The sequence below is a fragment of the Mustelus asterias genome, unplaced genomic scaffold (assembly GCF_964213995.1).
Source record: "Mustelus asterias unplaced genomic scaffold, sMusAst1.hap1.1 HAP1_SCAFFOLD_1325, whole genome shotgun sequence".
NCBI lineage: Eukaryota > Metazoa > Chordata > Chondrichthyes > Carcharhiniformes > Triakidae > Mustelus > Mustelus asterias.
The window spans coordinates 61,455-77,121 of NW_027591270.1; positions in this window are offsets into that span (position 1 = coordinate 61,455).

Consider the following 15,667-nt stretch of genomic DNA (forward strand, 5'->3'; position numbering starts at 1 on the left):
CTGATTACACCAGTTACACCTTCTTCCAAATCATTTATATATATCACAAATAGCAGAGGTCCCAGTACAGAGCCCTGCGGAACACCACTGGTCACAGACCTCCAGCCGGAAAAAGACCCTTCGACCACTACCCTCTGTCTCCTATGGCCAAGCCAGTTCTCCACCCATCTCGCCACTTCTCCTTGTATCCCATGAGCCTTAACCGTCTTAACCAACATGCCATGTGGGACTTTGTCAAATGCCTTACTGAAATCCATATAGACGACATCCACGGCCCTTCCTTTATCAACCGTTTTTGTCACTTCCTCAAAAAACTCTACCAAATTTGTAAGGCACGACCTCCCTCTTACAAAACCATGTTGTCTGTCACGAATGAGATTGTTCCGTTCTAAATGCACATACCTCCTGTCTCTAAGAATCCTCTCCAACAACTTCCCTACTACGGACATCAAGCTCACCGGCCTATAATTTCCTGTGTTATCCCTGCTACCCTTCTTAAACAACGGGACCACATTCGCTATCCTCCAATCCTCAGGGACCTCACCCGTGTCCAAAGAAGCGACAAAGATTTCCGTCAGAGGCCCAGCAATTTCATCTCTCTTCTCCCTGAGCAGTCGAGGATAGATGCCATCAGGCCCTGGGGCTTTGTCAGTTTTAATGTTCCCTAAAAAACCTAACACTTCCTCTCTTGTAATGGAGATTTTCTCTAACGGTTCAACACCTCCCTCCGAGACAATCCCGGTTAACACGCCACTCTCCTTCGTGAATACCGATGCAAAGTATTCATTTAGGATCTCCCCTATTCCCTTGGGCTCTAAGCATAATTCCCATCCTTTGTCCCTGACAGGTCCGATTTTCTCCCTGACAACTCTTTTGTTCCTAACGTATGAATAGAATGCCTTAGGATTCTCCTTAATCCTGCCTGCCAAGAACATCTCGTGACCTCTTTTTGCCCTTCTAACTCCCCGTTTGAGTTCTTTCCTACTCTCTCTCTGTATTCCTCCAGAGCTCCATCTGTTTCCTGTTGCTTGGACTTAACCTAAGCCTCCCGTTTCATTTTAATCAGATCCTCAATTTCCGTGGTTATCCATTGCTCTCGAATCCTACCTTTCCTATCTTTCCTTTATACAGGCACATTCCTATCCTGCAGCCGTATCAATTGTTCCTTAAAAGACTCCCACATGCCAGACGCGGACTTACCCTCGAACATCCTCTCCCAATCAACATCCAGCAATTCCTGCCTAATCCGGCTGTAGTTAGCCTTCCGCCAATTTAGCACCCTGCCCGTCGGACAGCACTCATCCTTGTCCATTACTATCCTAAAGTAAACAGAGTTGTGGTCACTATTTGCCACATGTTCCCCTACCGAAACTTTGACGACCTGACCGGGCTCATTTCCCAGAACTAGGTCCAGTATAGCCCCCTCTCTAGTCGGGCTATCTACATACTGTTCCAAAGAACCTTCGAGTACGCATTTTACAAATTCCTCCCCGTCCGGACCCCCAGCTCTCAGCACTTTCCAGTCTGTGCCAGGGAAATTAATGTCCCCCACTACAACAATCCTATTTTTTCTGCACCCATCCAGAATCTCCTGACATATCCTTTCCTCCACTTCCCGTGGGCTGTTGGGTGGTCTGTAGTACACCCCCAGCATAGTGACTGCACCCTTCCTGTTTCTGAGTTCCACCCACAGCGACTCAGTACATGACCCCTCTAAGTTGTCTACCCTCTGCACCGCGGTAATATGCTCCTTAACGAATATCGCTACTCCCCCACCGTTTTTAGCCCCTCCTCTGTCTCACCTAAAACACTTATACCCCGGAATATTCAGCTGCCAGTCCTATCCTTCTTTTAACCAAGTTTCCGTCACCGCAACCACATCCAAATTCCGCATAAGCATTAAGGCCCTAAGTTCGTCTGTTTTACCCGGTACGCTCCTCGCATTGAAGCAGATGCACTCCAGACCTCCAGGCCCACTCAGGTCATCCTCCTCCAGAGTGCTCCTCTTCTTAGCTAGCCTTGCCCTGGTCCCCAGCTCAACCCCAGCCTCAGTATTTACTGACCTACTATTTTGATCCCCACCCCCCTGCCACACTAGTTTAAATCCTGCCGAAACACTCTAGCAAAACTCCCAGCCAGGATATTTGCTCCCTTCCAGTTAAGGTGTAACCCATCCTTTCTGTACAGTTGCCATCCTGACTTGAAGATTTCCCAGTTATCTATGAATTTAAAACCCTCCCTCTTGCACCAGTCAGTTAGCCACGCGTTCAACTGTAGAATCTGCCTGTTCCGAGCCTCACTTGCACTAGACACCGGGAGCAGTCCAGAGATTGCTACCCTGGAGGCCTTACGTTTTAGCCTAGCACCCAACTCCCTGAAATTCTCTCGAATGACCCCCCTGCTCTTCCTACATACATCATTTTCACCAATGTGTATAATCACATCCGTTTGACTACTTTCCTTTTTAAATATGCTTCCTACCCTCTCGGAGACATCCAGTACCACGGCACCAGGGATGCAGACTACCATCCTGGATTCTCGTTCACTCCCACAGACCCGCCTGTCCGCGCCTCTAACCATTGCGTCCCCCACAACTATCACTCTCCTAAACCCCTTCTTTCCCTTCCGGACCCCTGAGCCTGTCTCCGTGGAGGCGATCTGCTCCTCGTGGCTTACCCCTGGAGGGTCATCCCCCTCCACAGAATCCAAAACAATATACCTATTTTGGAGGGGGACAACCACAGGGGATCCCTCCACAGACTGCTCACTCCCTTCCCTTCTCCCATCTGATGCCCATCCCTTTCTTTTATGGGAGACTGCCACTGGGGTACTTTCTGGCACATCACCCTTCTGACTATTACCCCTCCTAACTGTGACCCACGTGTCTTCCTTCCGAGACCCTGGTGTCACTACCTGACTATAACCTTTATCTACTAATCTCTCATTTTCCCTAACTAAACTGAGTTCATCGAGCCTCAGCTCCAGCTCCCTTACACGATCTTTCAGGAGTTGCATTTCCACGCATCTGGCACAGATATGGTCTTCCGGGAGGCAAGTTGGCTCCAGAAACTCCCACATCCCACACCGAATGCAGTATACTGGCCTCCCACTCATACCAGCCATGTCCGTTTTAGTTTTTGGGAGATAAAACAAAAAAGGGGGTGTAACAGAAGAAAAACAAACAACCTTCCTCGCCTTCGCCGAAGCCCTGTGAGCCAAAGCCCTTACAGCTCACACTCTGCTCCCTGCTCACTCCACTGCCCGCTCCAGACGCTGCCCGCTCAAAAGTGCGGCCTGCTTTTCAATCCTCCAAAAAAACCTCCCCAGGCTGCTCCTGGGCCTACTTCCTGTTTTGAAAAAAAACCTCCTTTTTAAATTAGCCCTTTTTAAACCTTCCCCAGGCTGCTCCTGGGTCTACTTCCTGTTTTTTAAAAAAACCTCCTTTTTAAATTAGCCCTTTTTAAACCTTACCCAGGCTGCTCCTGGGCCTACTTTCTGTTTTGAAAAAAAATCTCCTTTTTAAATTAGCCCTTTTAAAACCTTCCCCAGGCTGCTCCTGGGACTACTTCCTGTTTTGAAAAAAACCTCCGATTTTTAAGCCAAATTTAACTGAAAAATAAATAAATAAATAAAATGCAGACACAATCTCTTTTACCCTCAGCCTGCTCCTGTGGAACAATGAGGACATTGTTTTAAAGGAGGACAACAGCGGCAGATGCGTCAATAAACATTTAGGAAGGTGGTAGGAGAACTGAAAATTATTGCGAAATTCATGTCCAATGTGGATTTAATAAAAGAGGCTTAGAATGCCAAAATACCTTTCTTATTACAATGTGATATCTCTCATCGAGTGCGTGTCAATTGAGATATTGTGAGTAACACTGGCATTGAATATTCGGAAGATGCAGATAGTTTGAGGAGGGTGAAGAGGAGATTTACTAAAAAATACCGGGAGGAGTCTCAGCTAAGTGAGGGAGACGAGATAATCATAGAAACCCTACATTGCAGAAAGAGGCCATTTCGCCCATCGAGTCTGCACCGATCACAATCCCACCCAGGCCCTACCCCCATACATACATTTACCCGCTAATCCCTCCAATGTGCGCATCGCAGGACACTAAGAGGCAATTTTAGCATGGCCAATCAACCTAACCCACACATGTGCGGACTGTGGGAGGAAGCCGGAGCACCCGGAGGAAGCCCACGTAGACACGAGGGGAATGTGCAAACTCTACACAGACAGTGACCCAAGCCGGGAATCGAACCCAGGACCCTGGAGCTGTGAAGCAGCATGGATAACCCCTGTGCTACCGTGCCGCAGATAAGATGGGTGCTTGTCTCTCCTCACATCAGAGGAAACAAATCAGGTCATGTAACTAAGTCTGAGAGAGAGGGGGGGAGAGAGAGAGAGACAGGCAGACAGACAGAGACAGAGACACAGACACAGGGAGAGACAGACACACTGGTCCTCCATAGACATCCATATGTCTGTAACTTCCTTTAAATCCTATAACTTATCTGCATTGCTCCAAAACTGGCCTCTTGAGCATGCATGAGAATCATCCATTCAACATTGCAGAAATGTCAGTAGCTGCTTAGGCCTAACTCTTTTTTTTCCTAACGCTCTCTGCCACCCGATACCCCTTTAAGATGCATCTTAACACTTATTGGTCTGGCCGGATCTTGGTCCTCCTTCCTCTCAGAGATTCGCAGGACCACAAAACTTTGAAGACACGGAATGAGTTTATTCTTATTATGCGTGTTCAGGCCTCTGAATGAAAAATGCACCCAGTGTCATTAGCCCACCTTCTGCTCAGATCCCGCAATATTTTTCCTTTTCAGGTAACGAATGCAATTGCTCTAGTGAGGCTGAATCCACTAATTTCAGAAGCCTATCATTGATCAAGTGTAAGTGATGTTCTGCCGAAAGCTTCGATGATTCACCTGGAGGAATGGATATATTGTTCACTGAGATCTTACTGGACGTCCTTTAGGTCTCGGTTGTAATGGACAGAGCGTGTGATATCAAGAAATGCAACGGCAGCAGCCGTATCAGAAGAAGGACAAAATGGTTTACCTCACGATTGTTGATATTGGACATCGCTCGAATGTCTACCTGAATCTGCAGTGTCCATAGTGACTTAAACACGAGACTCAACAGTAGGCCATTTCACACTTTGAGCCTGCTCCGCCATTCTTTATAATCATGGCTGATCTTCAAGTTCAATATCCTAATTCCCCATTTCCCCCATATCCCTTGATCCCTTTAGCTCCAAGTACTAAATCTAGTTTATTCTTTAAATGAGATAGCGACTAGTCCAAGACTGAGTGCAGCTTCTCTTTTGGTAAAATAAACATCGGTCAGAATAGTGCTGTGTTCATTCTAGAGCCCTGCTTCCACATTCAATCTGGGATGTTAGAGACTGGAAATACTGTCCCTTATTTATAAAAAAGCTGTGATGTGGAGATGCCGGCGTTGAACTAGAGTGGGCCTAGTAAGAAGTCTCACAACAGCTGGTTAAAGTCCAACAGGTCTATTTGGAATCACAAGCTTTCGGAGCGCTGCTCCTTCATCAGGAGCGCTGCTCTTTCATGAGGTGAGTCACCTGATGAAGGAGCAGCGCACCGAAAGCTCGTGATTCCAAATAAACCTGTTAGATTTTACTCTGCTGTTGTGGATTATCTTTTGCTATCAAGAACTAGCATCGGTGTTTATGAATACAAAACACGTGTATTCTGATAAAGATCCAGTTGCTTTAATAATGTGCTTTGGGGAATGATATCTGCTGTGTTTTTCCAGTCTAATCGACATCTGATTCTGTTCATGCTGCAACGGGGTTAAATTTTAACCGCACCTCGACTATCATTCGGTTTGGTTTGTCACGATAATAGCAGGGAGAGAGCAGACGCCAGAACAAGTCAAGGTTTCATTGGCATGTTCTACCTGCAATACAATCGCACGCTGAATCTGACTCGTGAGCAATGTGTCAGGGTCATTCGTCGTCACCATCCCTGGTATGTCCAGTCCCACTGGCATTGCAGATCCAGCAGAGCTGACAGCTGTCTGGCACACATTCTGGATGCATTCTGGTGGGAAATCCCCAATAGTGACTCAAAGAATTATGATTTCTCACGGCATTCGTGCAAAGACAGGGAAGGATATCTTCTGCTGACTCCCACCTACCACCCTCCATCAGCTGAAAAATCTCTGCTACTCAAAGCTACATAATAGTTGAGGGAATCATTAGCTTCAGATTTCTACCTTTCTCTTTGGTCCATGTCATTTCCTCAACCACCATGGGAGTCACATCATCTTTTGCATGGAAGTTCAAACGTGCATCAGCATCCTCTGAACAGGAAGGTCTAATCTACTGGGAACTAAGTGTCAGATTATAATACATTTTTCCAATTCGATATGGGTAACAGATTTCTTAGTCTCAGTCGAATTTACGTCTCCATATTGTGAACTTAAAATCTGACGCAATTGCCTGCAACATTTTATACCTGGCACCAACCTCTCACTGAGAAACTCTAAGCCTTTATTTGAGTGATCAATTGCGAGGCTGTGGCGTCGTGGTATTGTCGCCAGATTAATAATACAGAGAACCGGCGTAATTTTCTGGGACTCGAGGTTCGAATCCCACTATGGCACCTGAAGAAATTTCAATTCAATAAAAATATGCAATTGAAAGTCTGCTGATGACCATGAAACCATTATCGATTTTCATAAAAACCCATCTGGTTCACTGATGCCCGACAGGGAACGAAATCTACCATCATTACCTGCCTTGGCTACACGTGACTCCAGAACCACAGCAATTTGGTTGACTCTAAAATACTGTCAGGCATGGACAATGAATGCTGGCTCAGCCAGAACGCATGGAAGAATAAAAATAAAATAAACCACCGTCAGTTGTTATGCGGCATGCGGCAAGCTGATTGGGCGGCTCGCCTGTCAATCACAATGGCGGGTGGGCGTCTGTTAGTCAGGGCGAACGTCGGCTCGGAGCATCTTCATGAGGAAAACCATGATTAAATTGAGGGGGTTTATTTATTGTTGTCACTGACTATAATGTATAAATGTTATCTGTTCCGATTTTGGAGTCAATCTTCCCCTCACACGGTGTTTTGAGGCCATTATGAGGGGCGCCGCCATCACCGAGAGGTGATGGACACAAAATGGCAGCGGATGGGGTTGTCCCCCGGCCGCTCGGCAAGGCCGCCAATACTTTAAAAAAATTAAAGAAAAAAAATGGATTGCGGATGTGGTTCCTATTTTCAAGGAGGGGAATAGGGATAGCCCAGGAAATTACCGACCGGTGAGTCTAACCTCAGTGGTTGGTAAGCTGATGGAGAAGATCCTGAGGAACAGGATTAATTAGCATTTAGAGAGGCTTAGTATGCTCAAGAATACTCAGCATGGCTTTGTCAAAGGCAGATCCTGCCTGACGAGCCTGGTGGAGTTCCTCGAAAATGTGACTAAACACATTGACGAAGGGAAAGCGGTAGATGTGGCTGATCTGGATTTTAGCAAGGCGTTCGATTAGGTCCCCCATTCAAGGCTTCTAGAAAAATGTGAGAGGGCATGGGATCCAAGGGGCTGCTGCCCTGTGGATCCAGAACTGGCTTGCCCAAAGGAGGCAGAGAGTGGGTATAGATGGGTGTTTTTCTAAATGGAGGTCGGTCACCAGTGGTGTGCCCAGGGATCTGTTCTGGGACCCTTGCTGTTTGTCATTTTCATAAATGACCTGGATGAGGAAGTGGAGGGATGGGTTGGTAAGTTTGCCGACGACACGAAGGTTGGTGTGGTTGTGAATAGTCTGGAGGGATGTCAGAGGTCACAGAGGGACATAGATAGGATGCAAGACTGGGCGGAGAAGTGGCAGATGGACTTCAACCCAGATAAATGCGTAGTGTTCCATTTTGGCAGGTCAAATGGGATGAAGGAGTACAATATTAAGGGAAAGACTCTTAGTGCTGTAGAGGATCAGAAGGACCTTGGGGTCCGGGTCCATAGGACTCTAAAATCGGTCCCGCAGTTGGAGGAGGTGGTTAAGAAGGCGTATGGTGTGCTGGTCTTTATCAATCGGGGGATTGAGTTTAGGAGTCCGGGGATAATGATGCAGCTATATAAGACCCTCGTCAGGCACCACTTGGAGTACTCTGCTCAGTTCTGGTCGCCTCATTACAGGAAGGATGTGGAAAAGATTGAAAAGGTGCAGAGGAGATTTACAAGGATGTTGACTGGATTGAGTGGCATGCCTTATGAGGATAGGCTGAGGGAGCTCGGTCTTTTCTCCTTGGAGAGACGTAGGATGAGAGGAGACGTAATCGAGGTATATAAGATGAGAGGCATAGATCGGGTGGATTCTCAGAGGCTTTTTCCCAGGGTGGAAATGACTGCTATGAGAGGACACAGGTTTAAGGTGCTAGGGGGTAGGTACAGGGGAAATGTTAGGGGGAAGTTTTTCACACAGAGGGTGGTGGGCGAGTGGAATCGGCTGCCGTCAGTGGTGGTGGAGGCAAACTCAATAGGGTCTTTGAAGAGACTCCTGGATGAGTACATGGGACTTAATAGGATGGAGGGTTATAGGTAGGCCTAAAAGGTAGGGATATGTTCGGCACAACTTGTGGGGCAGAAGGGCCTGTTTTGTGCTGTAGTTTTTTCTATGTTTCTATAAACAAATCGTTACATATGCAAAATCGATGAACCCAAACGTTTTGAAACAAAATTAAATATCCTGCACAACTGAAACAAGAGACAGGGAAAAAGGGATAGATGGAATAGGTAGATAGATGAAGGAGAGTGAGAGAGAAAGGGTTAGGCAGACACGTGGTGAGACAGACAATGACAGGGACAGGAACAGAGACAGATTCAGGAATGAAAAAATGAAATGGAGGGATCTATCCGCTAAACATAGCGAATGACATTCTTATCCCCCTCCACCCCCCCCCCCCCCCCAACCCGGCAAAAACACCCCCCCCCATCCAGCCCCCGATCCCCTGCCCCCGCGTACATATGCTCATATCGTATTGTATTCCAGCTAAAATTATAGACTCCCAGAAACATCAATTGCAGACTGACCGGCGAATCACTTTCAACAACATTGGTCGGTGGACGACTGTTGCGACAGGGAGGGAGCAATATTCCCTCGAGGGAAAGCGCTCAAAATCTTCTTTGCACTAGGTCCAGGAAAGTTGGAACGTGGGATATTCGGTTATAACTCTGCTAACCAGGTACTGGTTAATCGGCACTGTTTCGGGAGTTTCAGTGTATTAGCTTTCCAGAGATCCCAGCTGGTGCTCCCAGATGTGATTTAAAATCCATCGTGGTTGGTGTATTTAAATCCAATGAATACAACCCTCAACTGAAAGTTATTCTCAGTAATGCGGACCATGAACATATCTTTGGAGTCCAAAAAAAACAACCTAGTTTATTAATGCATTTAATGGATTGACTCCTGTCCACTTTACAAAGCAGGCTTTCATGCGATTCGGGACACTGGTCAACCTGGTTGACTCTCAAACTCTCTCTGAAATGGCCAAGCCAGTCTTTCAGATCAGGGTCATTGTTAGGCACCAAATGCTGGCTCCTTCAGCCACGCACACGTCCTATGAAATAATGAAAATGAAGTTGAAACACGCTGAAAATAATTCACAGGAAAACCAACTGAGGAGATTTACTGTTAACACAGCGAGATATTGCGATCTGGACTTTCTGACTGCAAGGATACGGGAAGATATCCAATAGTATGTTTCTCAATGAGAATTCAACCAACAAATCACAGTGGCTGCAGTCACTTTTAGACAGCATTCAGCTCGCTGTTGTATGGGGCATGGACCAAGCATGATGGGGAAAGATTTGCTCAAGCATATTCGGCTAAACTGGAAGTCTTCAGGTTCGGAGTGGGATACAGTGTTTTCAGAAGATACCCTGGAGTTAGTTTCAGGAACATCGAGGTAATTACAAAAGGGGCCAAGGCCAAGATCAACGTAAACCCGAATGCTACAAAGAGCTATTTCAGAGCCAAACCTGGAGAAGGTGGAAACGGAACTACGAAATCTTGAAAGGTTGGTACAATCAGTCCTGTGCAATTTGCAGAATGGATTGTGCCCATTGTCCCTGTTCTTCGGCCTGAAAACTCAATCTGTCTGTGTGGTGACAATAACCTACAGTCAACTGGGTCTCCAAACACGATAAAAACACATGACCTCGATCAAAATAAGTAAACAAGTTAGCAGGTCGCAAGACGTTCTCCACATTTGACATAAGCCATGCCCAACATCAATTGAATCAGACGAGTCCTCCTGGAATACATGCGACATTCAACAACTATAATAGATTCTTTTGGCATACCTTTTTGCACTTTGGGGTCTCATCAGTAAGTGCCATGAGTATCATCAGTGTATGTCACCTTGCAAAGAGTTATGTCGAACATCCTTCAAGGGCGACCCAAGTTAACAGTATATTTAGCTGACATCTTGGCAACGGACATTTGAGAACAGGAATATCTGGCCAAAAAGGAAGATGTGTTGCAGAGATTTTCCAGAGCAACAGTTTGCTTGCAGAGAGGGAAATCCACTTTCCAAGCAAGTGAAGCAAACTAATTAGGCTACCAAGTCGATGATAAGTAATTACATGAGCTGTGGATGAAGAAAAAGTCATCAAGGAAGCGCGAACCCCAAGGAACGCCACAGAGTTAAAATCCTTATGGAGTTAATTTGTTATAACAGAAAATTTATTCTGAATGTAGCTTCCATGCTGCCCCCTTATATACACTAGTATGCAAATGCTTCCGATTTTCCTAGGGAGTGACGCAGAAAGAGGATATTTCTATAGGAAATCGTCAATTACTCTCACTAATGCAATGGCTCATTTCGACTTTGAGAAATACCTTATTTTAACTCGTGATTCTTTTCCGTCCGGGGTGCGTGCAGTGGTATCACATTGCTGGCAAGACGGGATGGAGAATCCCGTCATGTACACCTCCCAGATCCCAGAGCGATGACACTTTCAAATTCAGAAGGGAGGTTTGGCGGCCACATTTGGTGTGGATAGGTTTCAGCAATACATCTACTGTTATTGATTTTTTTAATTGTTGCCCATCCCATACTGCGCTTCATCAAAGAGAAAAAGCAAATCCCCCAATCACCACCACTCGGATACAATGCTGCACATTGATATTGACTGACTATGAATAGATTCTGGAACACCTCCATGGAATCAAGGCAGCGAATGTGGACAGTTCGGTCGCACGCCTGACTCCTTTAGCAACACTCGAAGATGTTGTGATGACACTGAACCTTTTGGAGACCTTGCTAGTGTCAGCAAAGCAGATTAAAGCCCCGACTCAAAAGCACCCAGCCTTATCCAAAATAAGGCACGCAATATTACAAACTGAATTCCAGCTTGGAACCTCCGAAGAAATGAAACCCGAGCTCATTAAGGAAACCAAGCTTAGTGTTGAGAATGGGATCATTCGTTGGGGGTCCCAGGAAAATGTTGTAACCCGAGATCAAAGCCAAATATTAATGGAACAACTTAATGGCCGCCCGGGAGTATAAAAATGAAAATGCTGGCGGAGATTCGCCTGGTGGCCCAATGTTGATTCTGAAATCGCAGACTTCTGGCAGCAAAATCAAAAGCTGCCACCTCAAGCGTCCCTAAATCCAAGGGAGGTGCCTGGCATGTGTGTGGTTGCATGTGGACTTTGCTCGTCTTTTTGAGGATTCCCTGCTTTTAATAATGATGGAAGCACACTCCAAGTCGCAACAGGTGCATCGGATGGGCTCCACGACATCTCAGGTGATGAACTTGGGCAGGACAAACAAGGCAAGGAAACAGATAATGAAAGGCAGTGACTACCAAGGATCAGAGGGTCTTCGGTGTGCATGTACACAGGTCATTTAAGGTAGCAGGGCAGGTTGATGATGTGAATTAAACGGCATGTGGTAGCTTTTTATTTTTTAGCCGATGCACAGAGTTTAAGAGCAGGATTGTTATACTGGAAGTGTATAAAACCTTGGCGAGGCCATAGCTAGAATATTGTATGCAGTTCTGGAATCCACATTATAGATGGGTGTGATAGCATTGGAAAGGGTTTAAAGGAAATTTACCCAGGTGTTGCGTTGTCTGAGGAGTATTCGTCATGAGAGAGTGAGATTTGGTAGAATGGTATTGTTTCAGTTGAAGCAGAGGGTTGCATGGTTGAGATGTAAATAATTATGAGTGACATGGACAGATTAGACAGGAAGGAACCTTTCCCCTTGGTGGAGTGGATAAATGATCTGGGGCAATGGATTTAAGGTAAGGGACAGGAGGATTGGAACGGACGTGAGGTAAGTCCATTGCACATAGCAGGAGCTGGGACTCAGTACTCGCTGTGGTGGTGGCGTAAAACCTCGCTACTTTTAAGAAGTATTGATATGTAGCCTTGAAATGCCATTGCTTATAAAGCTGTGAGCCAAGTGCTGGCGAATGGGTTCAGAATAGTTGGGTGGTTGTTTTTGACCAGCCTAGAAGAGATGGGCCGAAGGGCATTTCCTGTGATGGAGACCTCTCTGACTCAATTACATTGATTTTATATCAAACGGAAAAGAGAAAGTAATTTGGAAAACAAAAATGGAGTGGGAAAGGAGAAAGTATAATTGGGCAATTGGGAGAAATCAAGACGAGAGAACTTTAAGAAGCATAAGCACTGAGAAAGGGAGTTTGTAAGAGAGGGGATGATGCGAGGGAATCCAAAGCAGCGTCCGGTTTACAAATGAAAAATCGGCGTTTTAAGGAAAGTTTTTGAAATGTCCAACATCCTATAGATAAATTAAAATCAGAATATTCTTGTTTCTAAATTAATCCCAAAAGTTCATCTGTTTTGCTACAATCCCGAATGAGATCTACAGTGAGAGAAAGCAGGTGTGAGCAGCTTGTTTCTTCACCAACCTGTGAGTAACTATCGCCGTCCATCATCGTGGAAGGGAAGAGAAAGGGCTTGGGATGCTCTAAGTACCACATAGTAAACTCTCTTCACTGGAAAGACTAATCTCCGTCGAACTCAGTCCTCGGGGGGTGGGCGTATTTTTTCTTTACAACCTCACACGTATTCACAATAAATGCGGAGGTTTTACAACTATGGATAATATCAATAAAAAGAAACATATATATGTATTATATTAGCTTGTGTCATTTCCAAAGTCTGCGAGCACCAGTTCCAGAGGATTGTTTGTCTGGATAACTTTCTGTCTGGAATCAGCAACTCCAAAATCCTAGAAACGAATGATGAGGCATGGGACTGATGTACTCAGACCGCTTGATAGGCGGTGTCAGAGCTTGTTAAAATCAGCAGGATTTAAGGAGTTCACAGAGTGTGTTCACCACCTTTTGTCAGAACCGTGAATTGTTGGAGATCTTTCTGGTTTGTGTTAAATCAGCTCAACTGAGCTGTGGTTTGGAAAAGAAACAAATGGGATTTGTGGGCTTTTTCACACAGCCAGGGGTTCAGTCTGGAATTTACTGCCTGGAAATATGTTGGAGGTTGTTTCAATCGAGGCATTCAAAGGAGCATTAGATGTTGATATGAGGAGAAACAACATGCAGGGGTTGCGGGGAAAGGCAGGGGAATGACACGAAGTTCTAATGCTCATTTCGAGAGTCGGTGCACCGAATGGTCTCCTTCTGCAAGGTAACAATTCTGTGATTCTGCGATTTAGTTATCCATTCTTACCTGAAAGCTGTTACCACTCAAACTAATTTCCAACAGAACTATTGTCAAACTAAAGTAAACTGGAGCACCTTCTCAGTACTGATTACATTGGCATGGATGGTGATGATCTGTCACTGGGGCTTTATTGGAATCTGCAGTGATAACTATGTGCACGACATGGTCACTTCTGGTCAACTAGGTACTTGTATTTGTCTGAAAAAAATTGAATCTTGATGCCACTAATCCCACCTCAAAATCAATTTCTTTGCATTAACAATCTGATACAGACAGAAGCTGCCATCCTCCCGCTCTGACATGTGCCAATGCGAAACATTGTTCCTGGAGATGGAAATTCTGTCTAAATATTCCACATCCTCCTCCTGCCAAACCTGAGCTGGAATTCTGCTGTGGCACACAAAGAATAAAAACGGGGTAATGGTGGAAGAGAAATGTCACAGTGTGAAGTTATTGATATCAATGTTGAGTTCACAAGGATGTAACCTACTGAATCGGAAGGTGAGATGCTGTTCTTCAGTTTCCGTTGGGCTTCATGGGGACATTGCAACAGCCGAAGGACAGTCATGTGGACGTGAGAGCAAAGTGCTAATTTGCAATGACAGCAACGGGAGGGTCACGGCTATGCTTGCCGACTGAGCAAACGTCTGCCACAATGTGGGCACCTAATTTGTGCTTAGTCTCCCCCATGTGAGACCACTCTGGGAGCAGCGAATATTGTTGCATCAAAGAGATCCATCCCGCCAGAATCCTACAAACAATGCTCACACCCTCCCCTGCCTCCGCCAAAGGACTATCGGTTGAAGGAGTGGTTTACAACAACCTTCTCAAGGACAGGGAGGGTTGAAAATAAGTGTCGGCCTCACGATTGAAGCTCACACACAATAATGAAAATTGGTCCAAAACTCAGGGAATGTTCTACTGGCATCATGATGCAGGGTGAGTAATCCAAAGTGACCCGACCTCATCATCTCCATACTGACAGATACAAGAAGGTCACTCGCTGCTTCAGTGAGGTGAATATCAGTGTTTTCCACTTAAAGTGCAAGCGGAGAGGATATTTAATTGATGAAGGAAATGCTGTTTCAAACAGGATCAGGTAAATTCTTAATCATGCACTCTTATATTTTTACTCAAATGCATGGAAACCATCACAGTGCGGGACAGTTTTGAATAAGACATCTCACTCCAGTTGCATTGCAGGCTCTGGAGTTTCAACTCTTCTATCTCGGAATGTTTCAGCCTCCCATTGCGACACGTTGTCCATATTTCAACAGTTCTTGCCACAAAGCTGTCAATAACATTTGATCAAATCGTCACTGCTTTACAGCGGTACACACATGGTAAGGGAGGTGGTGTAGCTCTGATATTTAAGGGTGACATCAGGGCGGTACTGAGAGATGATATAGGTTCTATGGAGAAAAAAAAGGTTGAATCCATTTGGGTGAAATTAGAAATGGTAAGGAGAAAAAGTCGGCATTGTCCATCGGCCACCAAATAATGACATCATGGTTGGGCGAGAAATAAACAAAATGGTACAGCAATTATCATGGGGAATTTTTTCGACACGTCAATTGGTCAAACCAGGTCGGTCACGACAGCCTTGAGGAGGAGTGCATAGAATGTATCTGCGATAGCTTCCTTGAACAGTATGTAATGGAACCGACAAGGGAGCAAGCTATCCTCGACCTGGCCTTGTGTAATGAGATGGGAATAATTAATGATCTTGCAGTTAGGGATCCTCTTGGAAGAAGCGATCACAGTATGGTTGAATTTAAAATATAGATAGAGCGTGAGAAGGTAATATCTAATACCAATGTCTTGTGCTCACACAAAGGAGACGACAACAGGATGAGGGAGGAGTTGGCGAAGGTAGACTGGGAGCAAAACCTTTATAGTGGGACAATTGTGGAACAGTGGAGGACTTTCAAAGCGATCTTTCACAGTACTCA